Here is a 23,631-nt window from a genome sequence, read left to right as displayed (position 1 = left end):
TTCTTGCTGGTATTTTTCCCAGTTAAGAAATCCGAAGTGTTTCAAACCTCGTTGGCTGTTATGCAGGAAAAGGCTTCATGGGGTAGCATTTTTACTGGGCAGCCGACTGGCTGATCTTATTCCTGTATAATGGAGAGAGAAAGTGGGGAGTTAGGAGCTGTAGGGACCTGCGTTACAATAAGAGGCCAATCAGGAGCGAAGCTGGGACATTTTCCCAGGAAGAGAGTTCGTTATAGTTTCATGGCTTCATGAGATCCATGGATTTTTTTCTCTTTGTTTTGTTTTTTTTTTTGAGCTGCAGGACTGTGAGGTTTGCAAATGCCCCGTGTAAAACAATGCCCCCCAGGGGAGAGTCAGGGACAGGAAGTGTGAGGTCCAGCTCGAGGCCGCCCTAAAACAGGCTGTAAACAGCAGCTGCTTCTATTGTGCGTGCCAAGTGCTGCCTATTAGTCGAGGTCTCCTAACTCCTTGTTTCTTTCTCTTAAACCAGATGTGACCAACAGGAGTTTTGTCAGTTCCTAGGTGGATCCCAGATGGTGGGAATCAGGGGAAGGAAGCTGAGGGGCACACGCCGGGGTGCGGGGGCCCAGGCGGGAGAGGGCTGTCTGCCCTTTCTTGGGTGCTTGGTCTTTCTCCGTCTCCACATCTGATCTGCGGTCCTGCCGCCCAGCTCTCTGGATGCAGCAGCTGAGGCCAAGTGGGGAAGTGACGCCTGGCGTGTGTGATCTTCCAGCTCAAATGTGGGCACGTGGAGGGTGCAGGGCACACTTGCGGAGGGAAGATGACGGCTGAGGAGGACTCAGAGGGGCCGCGATTAGGGAGCCCCAGGTGGAAGGCAGGACGAGGGTAAACAAAAGAACTCCGTGCCGCTGGGACCCTGCAGACCATGGGAGATGAAACACAAGGGCGCGGGCGGGAAAAGACGGAGACCGTTCCGCACAGCCACACCTGGCGCGGGGTTCCTCAGTCCCCGGGCTACTAGGCAGGAGCCGCCAACTTCAGAGCCCGAGTCCTTCTGCTTAGTTGTGTGTGTGTGTTTACCCTCTAAGAAACTGCGGGTTACACAACCTTCTGAGATACGAATCGGAAGCACTGTCTGAAATAAGCTGAACCCTAACGAGCACAGGTGAGTCAGCAGCACGGAATGGGGAGATCAGGGAGGCAGAGGTCTCCCACAGCTCACCCTCGTCCCTGCATTAAAGCGTCGTGGCCCGGGAGAAGACCCACAAGAGCAGCCGCTGCCTTTCTGTCCTCTCCTTTTCGTGAAGATGCTGAGAGTCACCGTGAAACTTAACTCCTGAGGTGCTCGGCTGTCCCACTGTGTCTGACAGCTCTTTCTGTGTTACACGGCAGTGAGTTCTCATCTACAACTGGTAGAAGTGAGGTGGGTGTGGCCATTCTGGACAGCAATTAAGAAATTGTATATTATATATTTTATATGCCATGACATGGCCATCCCAACGTACGCCAGAGAAACTGTTGCCTACGTCCATATGGAAACACACGTGGGTAAGGATGCGCCTCATAGCATTACTTCGGGTCCCAGGGAGCTGGAGGTGACATAAGTCTCCGTAATTTGGGGAATGGATAGGTGAGATGTAGCAGAAGTGGTAAACACTGTGCAGCAATGAAGCAACGGATAAACATAGTTCCTTAGAAAGAGTGTTGAATGACAAAGGAAGATGTAGAACGGGATCTATAGCAAGATATCATTCTAATAGAGTTAGGAAAAGCATGCATACACTAACAACACTATCTTTAAGATATGTATGTTTCCAAGGGCAAATTCCTAACACTTTAGATGGGTGTCTGTCGGGTGGGGAGAGAGGAAGGAAACAGGTCATGGGGATCAAGGATACAGGGAAAAAATCAAAATAAAATTAAAGAAGGGAGGGGGTTTTATATTGACTAATTATAATAATGTGCCATGAAATGAAGAAAACAATGAACTGAACCCTGTACCTGATTCCTATGTATAAAAATTCTCTCTCTCATCCATCCACCTACCTATCTAATACCATAGTTTCTGTGATAAGAGCTACTGTAGAAATGCATGAATGCATATATAATATCCTCAACAATCTATCATCAAACGCTCTTTAAACCGATACTACATGCCGAGTACCGAGGGGCCTGCGGAAGTATATGGGGTTGTTCTTGTTCTTATCATGCAGCTTGGAATGAACAGTGTACAATGCAAAACAGTTTATAATTAAGGCCCAAACTGTGTGAGACATACCACATGAGTTGCATGAGATTGGAAAAAAAAAACAGAAAAAGATTGTTGGTGAGGATGGTAGAAGTCAGGAAAAATTAATGTGGAAAGAAGCTCTGTCCTGGGCCATGAAGGATGGTGAGCTTGGCTTGGAGGAGGGGAGGTGGTCTTGGGGCTGCCCTTGGAGCTGCCAGGCCTCGCAGATGGGCAGGTTTGAGATGTGGAGAAAGTGCACGCCTCCCCTGTGGCCTGGGCGGCATTCACCCCGAGAGCTCTGCTGTCCTGTGTAACCTCTTAGGAGCCTGCTCTGGGCATGGGCACTTGAGTAAGAGTGCAATTTGGGATTTGGCCAGGAGGATACATCTGCCGCCTCTGAGCTCCCTTTCACTTTATTTTCCTCCTATACTAGGGGCTGCCTCCCCTGCTTTCTCCTTCCATAAAGCAATGAGAAAGGGGCACATTTTAAAGTGACAGTCCTACACTGGCAGCATCACATAGAAAATTCTCACTCCGCACACCTTCCCAAGATCAGTTTTCAAGATCTTTTTAAAAATCAAAATCATACATGCCTGAGTTGAAAGAGTCAGCCAGTCCCCTGAGGTTTGTTAGAAAAAACACAAAACAAAAAGACCACAGGAGTCCCAAGCCCCTTCCCTCTCCATTTCTCCTTACTCAGGGGCAGTTACTTGGAGCTAGGGTGAGAGAGTCCTTTTGTATCTATTTCTGTGTTTCTATTTAATAGGATTATGTTGCTTCTTCTTAATTTTTCAGTTTTAGGCATTTAAGATTTAGCTTTCTTTCCTCTTCCTCCTTTGACACAATGAACATTTCCCATCCTCACCTTCCCGGTGGAGTTCATATTATAATTCTGATTAAATGAATATTCAGAGTATGTTACTCAAAGCTGAGCCATGTAGTAACTACAATGATTTTTCCTTTTCCACATAACTTTTTGATCTCTCTGGATCTTAACTGCCCAATACAACAGCAACTAGCCACATGGAACTTTTGAGTGCTTGAAATGTGGCTCCTGTGACCAAGGAATTAATTTTTAATATTATTAAAATGTTATTATAATAGTAATTATTATTTAATTATTAATTCGTTTACATCTAAATTAAAAACGGATGGCTTTTGGAAAAAAATTAAGTATGTATGGAGCACTTTTGGTATGTGAATCACTTTTTCAACTGCAGATTTAATGAAAACTAAATACAGCCGAAATCAAGTATTTCTGAGAAATTTCAGTGTGCAAACTGAGATGAGCTATAAATGCAAAATACATACTGGACCTCAAAGATTTAATATGAAAAAGAATATAAAAATCTCAATAATTTTATATTGATTTTATGTTGAAATAAGGTTTTGGATAAATTGGATTAAATAAAATATACTATTGAAATTAATTTCAGCTCTTTCTTTTTTTAATATGATTGCTAATAAATGTAAAATTACATATGGGACTCTTGAGGGTGCTGCTCTGAATTGTAATTGTTTTGTTTGTTTATTTATTTGGTTTTCCATGCATTTGTCAATCCCTGATTCTATGCCAGTGTTTTAGATGTCTCTTGAGATAAGCATTCACAGAGGACGTCCTGTGTCTTACTGTTCTGGGAGAGTCTGTCCAGGAGTTCCCTGATGAGCTCTTGTGCCGACTGGCTACTGTCATTCGGAGGTCCCCCTTCACTAATGGCCTGGGAAGTCCCTTTATTGTTCTACTGTGTTGAAGTCGAGCCCTGCAACTCATATCTTCTTCCTCCTTGGTTCATTCCTTTGTTTTACGGAACACACTCTCCCAGTTTCCTAAGAAAAACTGTAGGAGGAGGTTAATTTTTCATATGTCTGAAAATGTCTTCCTTCTACACACACCCTTGACTCATAGTTTGTCTGGGTAGATAAGTCCAGTATGGAGATCATTTTGGAAGGCATTGCACCATTGTCTTTTAGCTCTCTGTGTTGCTTTTGAGAAATTCTAAGTCATTTAATTTCTTATCATTTGTGTGTGACATTTCTCTCAATCTCTCTTTCAATCCTTCTCTCTCTCTCTCCTTGCAGAATCTTCTTTTTCTCGCTACTGCTGTGATGTTTCGTGATAACGTGACTTGGCGTGGGTCATGCCCTTCAATTTGGGGAAATTCTCTTGAATTACTTCATGGGTGATTTCCTCCTCTCCATTTTCTCTGTTCTTTCTCTCCAGAACTCTTTGTTATTTGGATAAACAGATGATTGTTGGTCTGTTTGAGTCCTCTAATTTTCAGGTCTTTTTTATTTTCCATCTCTGCCTTTTGCTCTCCTTTCTAAAAAGTTTCCTTAACTTATCTTCCAAAACTTCTGCTGAGTTATTCATTTATACCACCGTTTATTTAATTTCCAAAAGCTCTTCTTTTGCTCTCTGACTACTTTTTCTTTTTAATAGCACTCTGTTCTTGTTTTATGGGTGTGATATCTTCTCCTTTATCTCCTCTCCAAGGACAATAATGATTGTTTCGCTTTTTCATTTTCTTTTCCTCATGTAGCCTCTGTTTCCTCTAAATCCCCTCTCCTCTGTGTGTTTGGTCTCTCTCTTTCATGCTGGAGGCTTTCTCAGCGGTCTGGGAATCCGGGATTGTTTGCATGTTTAGGATGGGGGGCTAAAATCTGATTGGAAGCTGTGTGCCTGTGGACAGGACCTGCTGAGAGGGACTTTCTTTGTAGGGTGGCGGTGTGGAAGGCCTGCTTTAGGTCTTCCTCTAGAGCTGGTCAGATTTCTCAGAGGAGAATCTGTTCGCCTCCTGCCCAGAGGGTAATATCCTGGCTGTCAGCATTCCGGGAGCTGAACTGGGGAAGAGGGCTTGGTATTTCAACACTTAGCAAGTGTACATTCACCAAACCCGCCTGTTTCTCTAAGGCACCGCAGGCTGCTATTGGCTGCCTCTGCCTGTTATCTTTTGCCGTTTCACGACTACCTCAAAACTTTGTGGCTTGGAATAACCGTTTTATTTTGCTCACGATACTTAGGGTGAGGAATTTGGTAGCTCGGCTGGGTGGTGTGTCTCTGATCACGCAGCCTCGGCTGGTGCAGCTTGGATGGAGGGTCCACTTACATGCTGGCTTCTACTCCTGTGGCATGGCGGCCCTGCCCTCCACCATGGTATCTCACTCTCCAGGGCCTTTCTGTGGCTTGGGCTTTTCACAATGTGGTGGTCTCAGGGCGATCGTACTTTTACATGACTGATGACTTCCAATTGGCAGGAAGCAAAAGCTGCTAGGCCAGTGGGGAGCTGTGCCCAGCGCTGGCACCGCATCGCTTCCTGCACATTCTGCTGCTCAGAAGTTTTAGTCTGTCTGCCACCTATGACCGCTTCCAGGATGTGAAGAAATAGACTCCTCCTCCTGAAAGAAGAAGGCCACATTGCAAATGAACGTGGGAGTTGGGAGATTTGCCATCTTTGGAAAATTCACAACTACCCAGCTTAAAGCTGATTAAAAAAGAAAAATTTGGGACTTCCCTGGTGGCGCAGTGGTTAAGAATCTGCCTGACAATGCAGGGGACACGGGTTCGAGCCCTGGTCCGGGAAGATACCACATGCCACGGAGCAACGAAGCCTGTGCGCCACAACTACTGAGCCTGCATGCCACAACTACTGAGCCTGCGTGCCACAACTACTGAAGCCCGTGAGCCTAGAGCCCGTGCTCCACAACAAGAGAAGCCACCGCAAGGAGAAGCCCACGCACCGCAACAAAGTGTAGCCCCCGCTCGCCGCAACTAGAGAAAGCCTGCGCGCAGAAAGGAAGACCCAACACAGCCAAAAATAAATAAACAAATAAATAAATTAATAAATAAATAAACAATTTTTTTAAAAAAGAAAAATTCTAGTGAGCATGATTTTCACTGATAGGAATATTTATCAATTGTTTCCTTTTTATAGCTATTCTCCATAATGTCCTTCCAACATCGTTGAAAATCTAAATGAAAGATTGTGTTAAACTTATCCCCTGCTTTGGAATAAGTTTATTTCATAGATAAACATTTGCTCTGAGTCTTCAAAAATGTCTTCTTTCTCTTTTCATATGCTCCGTGATTTTTATTGTATTTCATTTTTTTGATTTGTTTTCCCTTTGGAAAGAGATCTGTATTTATTCATTTTGGAGATTTGAAATGGTTTTGTCAGCAATTGTACTGGTTCTTTTTCTCTTAGTCCCAAAGGGGGAATCTTAATTTTATATTTATTTGGTAGTTTTATTTTCCTTGCTTGGGGAATCTATTCAGCTGGGAAAAGTTGGTAGCAAACTACTGAGAAGGCCTCTTTGCCTCAGGAAGTCACTGCTTTTTCAAACAGCTTCTTTGAAGCCTCTTGTGTTGGAGGTGTGGATGAGGGTCCCTCCTTCCCCAGGTGCCTCCTGGGCGGCCAGCAGCTCCGTGTCAGGCACTGGTGTTGTTGCCAAACTGCTCTCATTTGCTACCCACCAACTGTCGCACAGTCCCATCTGCTTCCAGATCAAGTTTGAGAATTTCCCAGGTCTTTGAGGGGGGAATTTTATCCACTTGTTTCCCACCTGGCTTTTCTTTGTCAGTGTTGAATAGTGCTTGTCAGTATTTGGTGCGTCATTTTCACCTGTACCAAATCATGCCAACTTCTTCAAAGTTTCTAGCCCCTTGATACCATTCTTCTTCTTTTTTTTAAAATAAATTTATTTATTTAATTTATTTATTTTTGGCTGCGTTGGGTCTTCGTTGCTGTGCACAGGTTTTCTGTAGTTGCAGCGAGCAGGGGCTACTCTTCATTGCAGTGTGCAGGCTTCTCATTGAGGTGACTTCTCTTGTTGCGGAGCACGGGCTCTAGGTGCGCGGGCTTCAGTAGTCGTGGTGCACTCACTTAGTTGCTCCGCGGCATGTGGGATCTTCCCGGACCAGGGCTCAAACCCATGTCCCCTGCACTGGCAGGCGGACTCCTAACCACTGCCCCACCAGGGAAGCCCCATTCTTCTTTGTTTTATGTTAATGTCTTACACTTTTCTCCCTGCTTAGCATAGCTCTGTGATCTTTTAGTGGGATTTGGGAAGGGAGGACGCATTAAGCATGTCAGCTCAAATTGCCATCTGCAAGTCTTATTGGTCAGTTTGTTCTTGGTTTTCGTCAACCAGGTTTACAGAGATGCGCTCCAAAGATTGGATTATGCTTGAAAGAGTGAATATTTTCTTTTCTAGGGTTAAGAAGAGATATTGTCTGTCTCTTGATACATTGAGCTGTTATTCTCAATCCTGCACTTTAAGGTCATCTGGCGGGGGTGGGGAGGGCTTTTGACAAAATGCTGACGTCCAGGCCACACCTCCAGAGATTATGATTTTTTTTTTTTTAAAGGTGTAAGCGAGATGGAAGTTGTCTTTTTTTTTTTTAAAACTTTGGGTTTATTTATTTATTTATTTATGGCTGTGTTGGGTCTTCGTTTCTGTGCTAGGGCTTTCTCTAGTTGTGGCAAGTGGGGGCCACTCTTCATCGCGGTGCGCGGACCTCTCACTATCGCGGCCTCTCTTGTTGCGGAGCACAGGCTCCAGACGCGCAGGCTCAGTAATTGTGGCTCACGGGCCTAGTTGCTCCGCGCGGCATGTGGGATCCTCCCAAACCAGGGCTTGAACCCGTGTCCCCTGCATTGGCAGGCAGATTCTCAACCACTGCGCCACGAGGGAAGCCCAGAAGTTATGATTTGATTGGCCTGGGATGGGGTCAGTCATCAGCTTTCATAAAATCTCCCTGGGTAGTTCTGGTACTGAGAGTGCTGAGAACAATCGCTCTTAAAATAATGGGTGGGTGCATGTCCTAGGTCTGTGAGTGCCTTTGGAATAAGGAAAAAGGAGGAAAAGGAAATAGAAAAGGAAATAACGGAAAGGAAGACATGATAGAGCTGAGGAAAAACAGTGGGATTTAGTGCTGATTGCCAGCTCCACAACTGAATGTCTGCGTAACCTCACATTACCTCTTTGGGGCCTCATTTCATTCTTTATAAAATAGCAATAATGACACCTACCTTGTGGCATTGATGCAAGACGAAATTGCATGTCTGTGAAAGCAAATGTTTGTTATTTATTTTTTTTTAAAAAAAGGAAAGAGAGACAATGCCATGTTAGAAAAGGGAGAGAAATGACATGAAAGAAAATAAAAATCATAAGATTGAGAAAAATGATATCCCTTTTGTTGGCTACCTGACCTTGGCATGAATTTAATCACTTATTTTTTAATGGTGAGAAACTGCAGGGGACAATCCAGGAAGGGGGTCCAAAGGGGCCTTAATTTGGGTCTCAGATCTTTGCATGCTTCCTTAGCTCTAGGGGCAGTGACAATTCCAGTGATCAAGTCACAGATTTCACCCTCATTAAATGTGATTCATATTTCCTGCCTATCCTCATATTTCCTGTGATTCATATTTCCTGCAATGTAAACTCAGGATTGGTGAGCAGGTGGTGCAAGTCCTGAAAAAAATCTTGCAATCTTTTTTATAAAGTTTGTATGAAGACCTCATGTTTTACTAAAGGCAAAAGAGGTCTCTAGCAGGAAGCACCCATTAACCTCTGTACTTTGCCTTCTTGAGTTGATTGCATAAATAACACATTCATAGATTTAATTAATATGTGCTCAGTACTATTAGATTTTGTGAGAAAACAAGGATCCTGTTTCTTCTTTCCCTTCCTCTTTGTAGTGAGTTGAATTATGCACCCCTAAAATATATATCCAAATCCTAACCTTAGTGGGGTATTTTCTCTGACACCAACAAATTCTCTAATTCTAAACACCAAAACTGGGTGTTCAACAATTCAGTTCAATTCTGACACTAATTGCCCAGAATTAGTACAGACCCCACAGCTTAAGGGCCTGGAGCCACCAGAAGCTAGAAGGGGCAAGGAGGGATTTGGAGTATTTGGAGGGAGCACAGTTCTGCTGACACCTTGACTTTGGACTTCTGGTCTCCAGAACTGTGAGAGAACAAATGTTTTTGTTTTGAGCCACCAAGTTTGTGGTAATTTGTTATAGCAGCCCGAGGAACGGAATACACCCTTCCTTATACCCCTTTCCTTCTTCTCCTTCTTCAGCTCAATTATAATGTTTAAGAAATTATTGTTGTTCTCAAGAGAGATCTAATTATGCTGGAGTAAAGGACACCTATCCCAGTGGAAGTTAAATGGTATGCAAGTTAAGTGACCAAATAGGACCACAAGATGGGAATGCCACAAGCCACCAGGTGACCAAGAGCTAAGAGTGCATACAATAAGTACAGGGAGATCAGGGACTTTTTTGGGCTCAGAGTCAATGTTTCTCTTGATTAAACTTTCCTTGATCCTGAGAACAGGCTTTCTTCATGCTCTGGAAGATGTACCTCATTTAGCAACATCACTTTGGTCTCTCAATTCTGACCCTCCTGCTAGACTCTTCTAGGTCTAAGTTTTTTTTCAGATCATGTTTCCAGCATGTTTTATACTTGCCTGCCTCCTAAAGTGATTTTTAGAATGTATGTGACTTAAAGATGGCAGATAAAAATCACTGGGTTGTTTAATCTCTTCTGAGAGACCATGAGAAAGTTAAGACCCACATTTATGAAATGTTTTTTCATGTTTGGAAAAAACATGTACTTTGAATTTTAAATTAATAATTATTTTCTCTTTTTTCTAAATTAGAATCAGTCAGTCACTACTGGGTGACTTCATGGGGAGAAAGCAGAATAGAAAGCTCCAGGAGTCTACCCATACACCAAAACAGTGACTGAGCTGGCAGAAGCTGTCAGCCCTTCTATGTGTTGAAGCGGCTTTTGAGGGGATTTAAAGAGACAGGACCCATTTTTTTTCTCCCCTGCAGCTCTTCTGGGAGGCAAACATTTAAGGAAATCTGGCTGCAGAGATAACAGAAACATGAGGGACCACACAAAGCAAGGAATACACCTGTTGCTAAAATAGTTTGGAAAAGTTCAACAAGCAAGATTCAGCAATCCCTGAGGTGTGGGAGAACTAGATCTCTAGAGTTGAGTTAACACACTTCTCAGAATATCCAGTTCTCAACAATAATAACAAAAATACAAAATATACAAGGAAGCAGGAAAACATGACCCATTCACAAGAAAAAAAGAGTTTGACAGAAATCAGTCCTGAGGAATCCCAGACATTGGAATTATTAGTCAGAGATGTTAAATCTGTCTTAAATATGTTCAGTGGGCTAAAAGAAACCATGGGCAAAGAACTAAAGGAAATCATGAAAACAATACATGAACATTGTTGGTATGAGAATACCAACAAAGAGATAGAAATTATAAAAAGGAACCAAAAAATTCCAGAGGTGAAAAGTATAATAACCAAAATGAAAAACTTACTAGAGGGGTTAAACGTCAGATCTGAGCAGGCAAAAGAAAGGATCAATAAATCAAAGATAAGACAACTGGAATTATCCAGTCTGAAGAACAGAAAGAAAAAGGAGTGAAGAAAAATGAACAAGAGCATGAGGGATGTGAGGGATATCATCAAACATACTAACGTACACATTATAGGAGTCCTAGAAGGGGGAGAGAGAGAGGAAGAGGGAGAGAGAGAGGAAGGGGGAGAGAGGGAGAAAGGGGAAGAAAAAAATTTTGAATAAGTAATGGCCAGAAACTTCCCAAATCTGGAAGTACATGAATATACATGTCCAAGAATCTCAATGAACTCCATGCAGGATAAACTCAAAGAGATTCCCACCAAGACACATTATGGTCAAACTGTCAAAACTCACAAAGAGAGGATTTTGAAAGCAGCAAGAGAGAAGTAACTCATGACGTTCAAGGGATCCTCAATAAGATTAACAGCTGATTTCTCTTCGAAAAGCATAGAGGCCAGAGGCAGTGGGATAACATATTTAAAGGCCTGAAGAAAAAAAAATGTCAACCAAGAATTCTATATCTGGCAAAACTGTCTTTCAAGACTGAAGGAGAAATTAAGACATTTCCAGATAAACAAAAGCCAAGGGAGTTCATTACCAATAGACTTGCTGTAAAATAAATGTTAAAAGGAGTCCTTTAGGCTCAGATGAAAGGACAGTAGACTGTAAATCTCACCCATAAGAAAAAATAAGGAATATTGGTAAAGATAGCTACATAGTTAAATATAAAATCTAGTATCTGGATTTAAAAGTGCATAATACTGCACTTGGGTAATGATTTGTAATTTCTCTCTTTTTCCCATATGATCTAATAGGCAAATTCATACAACAATGATTATAAGTCTATGTTAACAGGCATGCAATGTGCAAAGATATAATCTGTGACAATAACAATATAAAGGGGGAGAGATGGAGATGTATAGGTGCGGAGTGTTTGATACTATGGAAAATAAGTTGGTATTATTCGAACCAGGTTGTTATAAATTTAAGATGTTAATTGTAACCCCCCAGGTAACCACCAAGAAAATAACTAAACAAAAACAAAAACAAAAACACAGAGAAGACAAGAAGAGGGAATCGAAATGATATACTACAAAATCAGGTCCTACCAAAACATTCTACACTTTCCGAGTACCTTGCAATGGTTTTTATTTATGGGTTCTTACAACCCAGGCTGTGTGAGAGGAATCGGTAACATACTCAACACTTTGATAGTTTGGAGCACTTAGCTGTGAGGTAGCGTGTTGGGCCAGTTCTACCAGGCCAAGCTAAGACCTTGGGTCAAAGAAGGAGTGTACTAGCGTGGAGAAAACACCGGGCCAGAAGACAGTAGCAGTGGGTCCTAGCTCCCTGGGTTCTTTGCTGCCAACCAGCCATGTGACATTGGACAGCTCTCAGCTTTCTTAGCTGTAAAGGGAGGGTGTTGAACTAGATGATTCAGAGGTCTCTCCAGGCTGCCTATGGGCACGGGAGTTTGTGCACAGTCTCCCACTGACAGCGCATGCCCTCTGAATTGAAGAGCACGGGTAACAGAGACCTCTTTCTACTCATTTCCAGGACAGATGCGCATTCTGTGAGGCCAAATTTAAGAGGGATGAAAGTGTCATATGGCTGGAAGGGACCTTACAAAATGAGTTAGTGCAAGAACAACGACACCTGCAGCAATACTGATGCCGTCTGTCCATGCAGAGTTTCGGAATTACCCTCAGAGGCAGCGCGCCCGGCGTGACTTTGAGACTGTGAGTCAGGTAAGACAGACATCCAGTTCAGATAAGTGGATATTGATTGAGGGTCCTCTATGTGCCAGGCCATGTGCTCCAAGCTTCACACAGGACATGAAGAGTGAGTCCTGCCTTTAAGGAGCCCACGCAGGACATCAGGCCCAGTTGAAGAAACCGGCACTTGGAGAGGTCAGGTTTTGTGAAAGAAATCACATGAGTTAAAGAGGCGTAACTGGGGCGGGGAGACAGAGAAGGGGATCAGGCACCATTTTCACGATGTTCAGAAGAGGCGGCTGTAGAACTCCTTTTGGATAAACTCTGGGCTGGCACACCTGACTGCAGGGATTTTGTTCTCATCGGTAGCCCGAATAGCTCAAGTCAAAGTTAACACTTCCTTCCTCTTGTTCTATTTAATTGAAAAACACACAGTCCCTGCCCTTTTTCACTTCTGGTCAGTGGCATAAGTTCCTCATTCAACACTTTGCAGAGCACACAAATACAGCCCCCTCTGGGCAGGATGAGGTGGAGGAGGGAAAAGCAGAACTGCCAACCTGGGCCCCGTGAGATCTCAGGGCCCAAGAACCACACATGTTCTAGTAGCAAGGTTTGAAAAGCTTGTACTTTCTTCATCTGGAGGTGAAGAGACAGGGCTGTTTCTTCTCCTGGACCATGGTAAAAACTTAATTTTTTAAAAGCCTTGCTCTCTCTTTAACCATCACATGAACTCTTATCTAATTATTACAATGGGCTTTGCATGGACATCTATTTTAACTTGCTACCAATTTTGTCACATTTTTGAAATCATTCTATGTCCCTTCCTCAAGGACAGAATTGTATGGTCAATAAAGAATGAAGCATAGGGACTATAGCAGGCTGAACTGTGGCCCCCAAAATATCAGGACCTAATCCCTGGAACCTGTAAATGTTACCTTATTTGGAAAAAGAGCCTTTGAAGCTGTGACTAAGTTAAAGAACTTGAGATCGGGAGAGTTTCCAGGATTATCCAGCTGGGCCCTAAATGCCATCAGAAGTGTCCATCGGGAGAGTTTCCAGGATTATCCAGCTGGGCCCTAAATGCCATCAGAAGTGTCCTTGTAAGAGAGAGGCGGAGGGAGATCACACACACAGAAGAGGAGAAGGCAACGTGGACACGGAGGCAAAGACTGCGGTGATGCAGCCACAAGCAAACGAATGCTAGCGGCCCCTAGAAGCTGGAAGAGGCAAGGCAAGGATTCTCCTCTGGAGCCTCTGGAGGGGGCATGGCCCCAGGGCACCTTGATTTCTTTTTTTTTTAACATCTTTATTGGAGTATAATTGCTTTACAGTGGTGTGTTAATTTCTGCTTTATAACAAAGTGAATCAGTTATACATATACATATGTTCCCATATCTCTTCCCTCTTGCATCTCCCTCCCTCCCACCCTCCCTATCCCACCCCTCTAGGTGGACACAAAGCACCGAGCTGATCTCCCTGTGCTATGCGGTTGCTTCCCACGAGCTATCTATTTTACGTTTGGTAGTGTATATATGTCCATGCCACTCTCTCACTTTGTCACAGCTTACCCTTCCCCCTCCCCATATCCTCAAGTCCATTCTCTAGTAGGTCTGTGTCTTTATTCCTGTCTTGCCACTAGGTTCTTCATGACCTTTTTTTTTTTTTTTTCCTTAGATTCCATATATATGTGTTAGCATACTGTATTTGTTTTTCTCTTTCTGACTTACTTCACTCTGTATGACAGACTCTAACTCCATCCACCTCACTACAAGTAACTCAATTTCGTTTCTTTTTATGGCTGAGTAATATTCCATTGTATATATGTGCCACATCTTCTTTATCCACTCATCTGTCGATGGACACTTAGGTTGCTTCCATGTCCTGGCTATTGTAAATAGAGCTGCAATGAACATTTTGGTACATGACTCTTTTTGAATTATGGTTTTCTCAGGGTATATGCCCAGTAGTGGGATTGCTGGGTCGTATGGTAGTTCTATTTGTAGTTTTTTAAGGAACCTCCATACTGTTCTCCATAGTGGCTGTATCAATTTACATTCCTACCAACAGTGCAAGAGTGTTCCCTTTTCTCCACACCCTCTCCAGCATTTATTGTTTCTAGATTTTTTGATGATGGCCATTCTGACCGGTGTGAGATGATATCTCATTGTAGTTTTGATTTGCATTTCTCTAATGATTAATGATGTTGAGCCTTCTTTAATGTGTTTGTTGGCAATCTGTATATCTTCTTTGGAGAAATGTCTATTTAGGTCTTCTGCCCATTTTTGGATTGGGTTGTTTGTTTTTTTGTTATTGAGCTGTATGAGCTGCTTGTAAATTTTGGAGATTAATCCTTTGTCAGTTGCTTCATTTGCAAATATTTTCTCCCATTCTGAGGGTTGTCTTTTGGTCTTGTTTATGGTTTCCTTTGCTGTGCAAAAGCTTTTAAGTTTCATTAGGTCCCATTTGCTTATTTTTGTTTTTATTTCCATTTCTCTAGGAGCTGGGTCAAAAAGGATCTTGCTGTGATTTATGTCATAGAGTGTTCTGCCTATGTTTTCCTCTAAGAGTTTGATAGTGTCTGGCCTTACATTTAGGCCTTTAATCCATTTTGAGTTTATTTTTGTGTATGGTGTTAGGGAGTGTTCTAATTTCATTCTTTTACATGTACCTGTCCAGTTTTCCCAGCGCCACTTATTGAAGAGGCTGTCTTTTCTCCACTGTATATGCTTGCCTCCTTTATCAAAGATAAGGGGACACCTTGATTTCTGCCCAGTGAGACTGAGGTTGAACTTCTAGTCTCCAGAACTATGGGACAATAAATTTCTGTTGTTTGAAGCCACCAAAGTTGTGGTAATTTGTTACAGTAGCCACAGGAAACTAACCCAGGGACCAAAAAAAAAAAAAAAAACAAGCTTAGGCCTCTGTTGTTAGAGCAGTCTAGCAAAGCCTATAGAATCCCTTCTCAGAAGAATGGATTCAGATCATAAAATGAAACACGTCAGACCGTGCCGAAAGCCAAATATATTGACACACAGTTGTTAGAACATAAGAAAACAGCTCTGCACAGCTTTGAGCACAGTAATCAAGATGACACATTTCAAATATAGCCAAGCTAGAGCTGATCTCATTTCTGTAAAACACCACTGTGACGGCCCCTGTTGTCCAGCTTGAATCACCCACGGCATCGTGGACTGGCCTGCGGGGGAGAAAGGTTGAGTTCACGTGTGATCTCCTGGGAGGTCAAATACCCACTGCTGTTTTGAAGAGGTGAGGAAAGTAAAGGCTTCCAAGACACGGACAGTAGCTGTAATGTAATCATGGAAGTCTCTGGTGACTCGGTCCCAGGGACTGCTAGGCATGGCGGTTTGTTGCCTACTTTTGCAGTCAGAGGAAATACTGAACTTCAGACGGTGAAACTCAGGCTCAGAGGGAGAGGAAGCAGTAGCGGCAGCTTGAGCAGCCACAGTGAGTGTGAAGCTGGGGCCTGGGGAGGCCAAGGAGGGCCGGCCAGGCCTTTTTAGGGACGCCAGCCTGTGCAGGAGCTGGACCCCTCACTTGGGCGCCCAGAGAGGCAGCAGCTCCCAGGGGCTGCCCGGTGACACAGCAGGCGTGGCTAATTGGACAAGGTGTCAGGCTGACTATGAAATATGATGGATTAACAGCCGAGGCTGGTGGTGTGACCTGCTTTCAGACACTTCATTTAGAAGTTATATTGCTGGATGCGTCCTATAATTTGTGATGATGCTGATTGTGATAAATCGTGAGTTTCTGGCAGACTCCCCCAGCCTGCTCCAATGGCTGAACAGAGAAAATGGGTAATTCTGTGGGAACATTCATGCCACGAATAAGAGCGAGGACCTGGCTGTAACAACAGAATGCTCAGTCAGTGAACAAAGTAATTAAATCGAGCTCATTAAATCACAATAAAAATAATTTTAATTTAATTAATTTCTCTGCACTGATTGAACATTATGTTGCAACCAGGAGGCTTTCTGAACACTAATAGAATTTAGGGGCTGGGGCACCGAAGTTGTGGTCACTGGTGTGGTATGTGGGTCACTGTTGAGGGAATGAAATTAAACACATTTAATGAGATGCTGAAATGTTGCCTGGGCCACAAATAGAAAATGCTTTTGGAATTAAGATAATGGGGTCTTTTCCTCTCCCAGTTAGGTTTCTGTACTAAGCGGGGCGATACATTTGGTAATCATTTTAACGGTCTAGATAAATTAGACGGTGCACAATTGCTTTACTTGTTGGGGTTGGTGGGAAACCTCAGTGGTGAGCAGAATACCAGGGACACTCACCTGTTGTCACCCCTCTCCCCAAGTCCCTGGTAGCTAAGAAAGGCTCTAGAAGCATTTGAACTGGCATCCTGTGGGGTCCTCAGTCAAGGACTAACCAGGTGGCAATGGGTTTTTAACAGCAGCATGAAAGATTTAGGTGAGGCGTATAGAAGGACCTTCTATCTGCCAATAACCAGTTACTTCTTGAAAACGAGAACCATGGATCCCTCCATCCCTCATCCCGTTATCCCCAGTGCTAAGCAGAGAGCCTCAGCCTAGCTGGTACTCCAGTATTTATTATGAAATCAAATTATTGAGTTCTCAAGGAATTTCTTTCCTTAGCACTTGAAAATCAGGATGGATACTCTTCTTCCGGGGTTGCTTAGACATTGTTCAGTTTATGAGCAGGAGGATACCGCACAAGGCGACCTCTCAAGGTCACCTCCCCAAGACTGATTTTGTCATGGAAGCAACCCTGGAATTCTGAGTATGTGTTAGCAGGCGCTCAAGTAATTACCAACTGTGACTTTACAGGAGTCCTGTGCTTTGGATCCCAATATTATTTATTATGCACGTTATTTTAATTAATATTTAGTGTGCGTGCCAACACTTGAACCAGACCTCATTATGACTAGTTGGGGCGCTGCATTGTTTGCTGAGGGGAATTGTTTTCGGGATGCAGCTGGTTTCCGTCCCCAGCAGCCAGGAGGGCAAAGAGGGCAGCAAAACCCTCTGCTGCCACCACAGTGTGAGCCTGGGTCCTAGATGCTCATCCGCAAGGAGCTGTTTCTCCATCCAAAGGAGGTGGGTGTGGAGATGCCCCTTGGGAGGGCTCTGGGCCCTGAATGAGGTACCAAAGGTGGAAGGATGCGGGAATCAGCGGTGTCTGCGTGCTGCAACCGGCCTCGGGAGCAAGGGGTGTTCATGTGCCTTTGAAGAGAGAATTGGCACCTTTTCTGTTGTCTGTTGTTCCGTAATTGTGCAAACAGTGTGAAATCCAGGCTAGCACAACGCCCAAGAGCTCCAGCTGGCCGTTCAGCTCAGCTCGAACAATGACGGAAGACCCCCTGCTCCCCCAAACATCTGCCCGCAGGACGTGTGGGCAGGTGCCCTTCTTCCCGGCAGAGCTGTCCCCGAGATTAGCACCTGACATTTTCCAGGAGGAGATGTTTGTTGTTCTGAAGGGAGAACTTCCCGCTTGACCTGCATCCCTGCCAATCCTTTCCCCACCTCCACTGGTTTCAGTTCCACCTCCATTGTGACCCCTCCCCTTCCCAGCACTTCCTGGGTGCCTCCCTCCCTCCCCCCCTCCCAGGTGCAAACGGCCATCCTCACCAGCAGGAAGGGACGGACGGTGCAGATGGTGCAGGTGGACTCCTCCCTCTTTCTAGAATCTCTTTCCTTTTCTAGTACCTGATTTTAGAAAGATGCTACCCACCAACGTGAAGCTTCATGTCCCAGTTTTGCTAATGAGAATTAAAACCCTCAGATTGGCTTTAACCCCTTTCCCTCACTCTCATAGACTCCTAAGATCTAGTTCTATTCATCTCATATGTTATTATGCTTCAAATAATACTATCTAACCTTCCTTTGAGGTCAAAGAGGCACCCAGCAATTTGCTAAGCTCTTTATCCGCATCTTTAGTTCTCACAGAAACTCTCTCAGGTAGGTGCTATTTTAATTTCCTTCTTATAGATGGGGAAATGGTAGCTTGTAGAAGTTCAATAACTTACCCCCCATCACATCTAGTAAGTAGCAAAGCTGCTATTGGAATCAAGGTCCTTCTCTTTTCAAAATCCCTCCTCTTAACCATCAACTGCCATGGAAATGAATCCACGAGTGAGATATATTTTTTCCCTGTCCTTCTCCTCTCCTGCCCAACACAGAGCTGCTGAGAATACACAAGTCGTTTGTCTGCGCCCAACTCCACAATCATCTTCCCCCAAATCCTCTTTCCCAGCTGGGAAAGCTATTTTACTGAACGAAGATCTTGGACCAACTAAGAATGTTAGGACAATTTTTTTTTCTCTTGTAAATTAACTAACACTTGCATCTGTATTGGTCCAAGGATTCTGTCACAGGAAGAAATCTCTGTAAAGGATTTGACTTTCAGACCCTAAGGTGTCTTGAACGCGGGTCTTGAAAGCCGGCTCAGGTTCTGCACATGCCCTGCGGCCGTGGGGCTCAGCGGGGCTGGACCCGGCTTCCGAGGTGACTGTCCCACGCCAGCCGCGGGCACTGGACCAGCCCGCTCAGCTCCACCTACCCGCCTGGAGAGTTCCTCCTTGATCTCCCTCTCTTTGATCTCTCTTTCTCTTTCCCCCTGTTCGTTTTCTCTCTTTTTCTCTCCAAATCGACTTTGTCAACTCTCACTCCCATTCCTGTGCCCCTCACTTCCTGTCATCATGACTGTGCCGTTAGCGCCGTTCTCCATTGTGGCCTTTGCCTGCTTCATGATTCTCTGCTGAGAACGAATAATAATAGAAAATCCAAGAAGAGGAAATATTTACCAGTTCTGAAATGGCTTGAATTAATGAAATAACGTTTGGGGCCATTTAGATTGAACTGGTGTAATTGTAGTTTGCAAAGTAGAATAGTAGCTCATGCAGGGATATCATTTTGTGCTATTTTACTTTCAGGTTTTTGTTAATCCAGTAGGTTTGTTGGAATTAAGAGGGCTGCTGTGAAAAAAAAAAAAAGAAGCCTAAGCAACCTGCTGGCTTGAGAACAGCCTTGTCAAACTAACAGGTAGCTGCACGTTTAGCCTTTATCCAGCACACAATCAGGGCAATCACCAGGGCCTGTAGAAAGAGTATTGAACTGTCGACACAGGACATTTTTGTTGAACGTAGTCCTTTTGATTTCATCTTCCCAGGCTAATGTTTTAAAAACAGACATTAGGGAATGCATTCATCCCAGTTTGATAGGGACCATCGTGAATCCCCAGCAACGTGTTCAGTCATAAAGGTTATCCAACTGCCGGAAGTGACCGGAAAGATGATTGTGGATCCAGAGGTTCTGAGCGCCTCCCCAGATGGGGGCGGGTAGCTGTCACTGGAGCAGGCCTATGTGAGACAGAGTAGAAACACGCTCTTGCTACTAGGAGGATATTTAACTTCTCAAACATTTCAAATTTCATCCACAAGCCCATTTTCTCTAATTAGCAAAACTTTGAGGGGTTATCTCAAAGGAAGAAGAAAGGAAAACAAAGTGGAAGAATCTTGAACTTATTTTTGCTGAGCCGATGGTCATTTCTATGGAAACAGAAATGGAGGCAGGAAGCGGCGCTGGTCAGAGGCCTGGTTCCTGTCGGCTTCTCGTACTTTCCATATGCTCAGATTCCATACTCTGACTCTGCAAGTTTCTGACCTCAATGGGGACCAAATGCAAAGAAAAGAGCTTCATGTAACTTGAGAATTTAGGAGTTTTCTCCCAAACAAGAAGCTCACAGAAGTTAGGCTGATTCTGGCATTTGAGAGCATTCAAACTTACTCAACCTAATTTCTTTAACTGATTGTAGCATTCCAAGTTTGCTGTGACGCGGTAAACATTACTCCCAATATTTATTTGTGTGGTTGCTATGGTGCTCTTTTCCATGCACTCGCTGAAGGCCACTGAAAAGGGCTGCTTATCCTCCATTAATTATGTTCTGCCTTGAGTTTATAGGTAGTGTGTTGCTGGGTGTTTGAGAACAGGTGAGTAACTGTGGGTTGAATTTGAAATGTAGTATATAAATATGATTCCTCAAACTAAATAAAGCATGACCTGAAATTTCTTTGAGATTGAAGAGGCTTATGTCTCATTGTTCTAATAATTACTGTTGAATTCATTGTATTTTATACTTTCTGTTTGCTCGTGTATTCATTCAGCAAGCTGTCACTGAGCGCTCACTGTGAACTGGGATTCAGGTAGTAGATTCTGGGAGCTCACACACAAAGGACACAGTCCCTGCCCTCAGGCCAGTTACAGCCCAGAAGTGCTTCCAAGACCAGGGGGATGGTTACAATGCAGTATGATAAACACCAAGATAGGGAGATGCCCAGGGTACAGCAGGAGCCAGGAGGAAGCCAGAGATCCAGCTGTGTGTGTACACGCGTGTGCTCATGGTGTTTGGAAATGCATAGTTTAAAAGTAGACTTCCTCCTAAATGGGAAGGAAATCCAAAAAAGAGGGGATATATGTATACGTATAGCTGATTCACTTTGCTGTACAATAGAAACTAACACAACATTGTAAAGCAACTACACTTCAATAAAAAAAGAGAAAAAAGTAGCCTTCCTGGTGATGATGTCTAAAATAAATCTGGAAGGATGATAGGACTTGAGATAATAAAAGGGAAAGGGATTACATTCTAGATAAGAGCAAATGGCATTCCAAGAACTATTAAGTTACTTTGTTAATGAGTGCTACCCTTACTTAGGGTTGTGGTGATGGATGAGTCTGGAGAAATTGGCAGTGCTGTTGTGTTTCATTCCAAGGGGTTTATTTGTTGAAGGAAGGGAGGGAAGGAGGGAGGGAGGGAAGAAGGAAGGAAGGAAAGGAGGAAGGAAGGGAGGAAGGAAGAAATGACAATAGGAGTATTAAAGAATAAAAAAGGACCCAGGCCTCACACCGGTCAGAATGGCCATCATCAAAAAATCTAGAAACAATAAATGCTGGAGAGGGTGTGGAGAAAAGGGAACCCTCTTGCACTGTTGGTGGGAATGTAAATTGATACAGCCACTATGGAGAACAGTATGGAGGTTCTTTAAAAAACTAAAAATAGAACTACCATACGACCCAGCAATCCCACTACTGGGCATATACCCTGAGAAAACCATAATTCAAAAAAGAGTCATGTACCACAATGTTCATTGCAGCTCTATTTACAATAGCCAGGACATGGAAGCAACCTAAGTGTCCATCGACAGATGAGTGGATAAAGAAGATGTGGCACATATATACAATGGAATATTACTCAGCCATAAAAAGAAATGAAATTGAATTATTTGTAGTAAAGTGGATGGACCTAGAGTCTGTCATACAGAGTGGTAAGTCAGAAAGAGAAAAACAAATACCATATGCTAACACATATATATGGAATCTAAAAAAAAAAAAAGGTACTGATGAACCTAGGGGCAGGACAGCAATAAAGTTGCAGACGTAGACAATGGACTTGAGGACATGGGGAGGGGGAAGGGTAAGCTGGGACGAAGTGAGAGAGTGTCATGGACATATATACACTACCAAACGTAAAATAGATAGCTAGTGGGAAGCAGCCGCATAGCACAGGGAGATCAGCTCGGTGCTTTGTGACCACCTAGAGGGGTGGGATAGGGAGGGTGGGAGGGAGGGAGATGCAAGAGGGAGGAGATATGGGGATATATGTATATATATAGCTGATTCACTTTGTTATAAAGCAGAAACTAACACACCATTGTAAAGCAATTATACTCCAATAAAGATGTTAAAAAAAAAAAAAGACCTAAGATTTATTTTCTGCTTATGCCTGGTGATTTTCTTTAAGTCTATTATGTCTTTTAATGTTTAACCTCTGAACTGAGTTTCCTCATTTATGAAAAAGAGATGTCCCTCCAACATCGGGAAGTCGTGAGGGTCGGATGAGATGCGGATATAAGGTGCTGAGCACGGTCCCCGGCACATTACTGATGCTCAGTAACAGTGGTTATTATGATGATGAGCGTGGAGGGTGGGCTGCAAGGTGCGGGATCCGAAGCAGTAAAGACGCTGTGAGAAACGATGGCAGCCTGAGATGAGGTGGAGAGACAGCAACTGATGTGAAAGATACTTGGGGAGGCAGAATCGGCAGGGCTAGTGGCTGCTGATGCGCCGTGGTGAGAGAGAGGAGAGTCAGCAGCTTCTAGGCTGCTTCTGGCCAGGAGCATGGGGGTCCCTCCACTGAGATGGATATGGAGGGAGCCGCAGGCAGCGTCCATGAAGTGAAAGACCATACAATACCAAAACCCAAATGGTCTGTAGAGCTTGTTTGCAAAACTAGACTCAAATTGGGAGCATGTGAAGCAGTGCGTGTGCTGGTGGGTGAGATGCAAGGACATCTCAGTGGGGTGGGGACTTGCAGCAGTTCCTCCCAGATGACCCTCCCGCAGGCCATGTGACCACCTGCACCTCCTACTCCTCACCGGGCCTGTGTCTCTCCAGCTCCCTGGCCACCTGTAAGAGTCAAGCCGCTCGCTCTCTACCTTCTCCCATCAGCCCAGGTTTATCACCTTGTCACGGGATCTGTGATGCTGGTGACCTTTGATCCTCCCTACACACCAGATCCAGCATCATTGCATATAAACCTGTTGCTGGGGAGAAGAAAGTTAGGAATCCTGCTTCTCTGTGTTCTAGCCAGAGCAATAAAATATATTCCCAATACTAATACCGCAATTTAAATTTATTATCTTTGTGCTTTACAGTATCCATAGCAATAAAATCTATTCCCAAGAGTATCATTACAATTTCCAACTACTTAAGGAATTATTTTTGTTTACATTTTAAAGCCACAGCAATAAAATTTAATACCAACAATAATACTACAACTTTGCATGCCCTTAAAATTTGTCATACATGATTATTGTGAGGAGATGGTCAGAAAACATGTAAATGTTTCCAGGAGAAGCAGACTTTTTCATTTGTCTCATGGTGAGGCCCAGATTCTTCACAGTGTCAAGAAGCATACTCCTTCCCAATTAGCCAACAGTCTGGTTGAGCGTATCTCCTAAGTTTTTCTCGAATCATCCCATTTCTCTGTCCTCGCACCCCTGCAGCTATGTGCCACCGCTGTCATGTAGGGGACCCTTCTCTCCTGCCTGGGGGACAGCATGGCCTCTCCTTGTCCACTGTCCCACCTCCAATCAGTTCTCCTCACCGCAGCTTGGGTCACATTTTCAAAACAAAAATCTTGCCAGTTTCCAGGAGAATATGGGGGACAGAAAATAAGTTCTATGACCGCAAAGAAGCAATCAGCCAAATGCAGAATGTGGGACACTGGGCGGGACAAACGACCTGGTTTCTCTAACAAATCAATGGCATGAAAGA

General features: G+C 43.8%; 1 long non-coding RNA gene across 3 annotated transcripts in view; it reads left to right on the top strand.

The window, feature by feature from the left end:
- Positions 1-601: 601 nt before the first annotated feature.
- The window catches only part of LOC132351958 (uncharacterized), a 142,611-nt gene continuing 119,581 nt past the window's right edge, over positions 602-23,631 (top strand). For all 3 annotated transcript variants that reach the window (XR_009498548.1, XR_009498547.1, XR_009498549.1), the window contains exons 1-2: positions 602-1,509; positions 12,147-12,337. This is a non-coding gene — a long non-coding RNA (uncharacterized LOC132351958). The remainder of the gene's footprint in view (positions 1,510-12,146; positions 12,338-23,631) is intronic.

This window comes from Balaenoptera ricei, chromosome 17 (genome assembly GCF_028023285.1).
Source record: "Balaenoptera ricei isolate mBalRic1 chromosome 17, mBalRic1.hap2, whole genome shotgun sequence".
Taxonomy (NCBI): Eukaryota; Metazoa; Chordata; class Mammalia; order Artiodactyla; family Balaenopteridae; genus Balaenoptera; species Balaenoptera ricei.
Note: the sequence above shows the minus strand (reverse complement) of the source record. Positions and strands in the feature narration are given on the sequence as shown.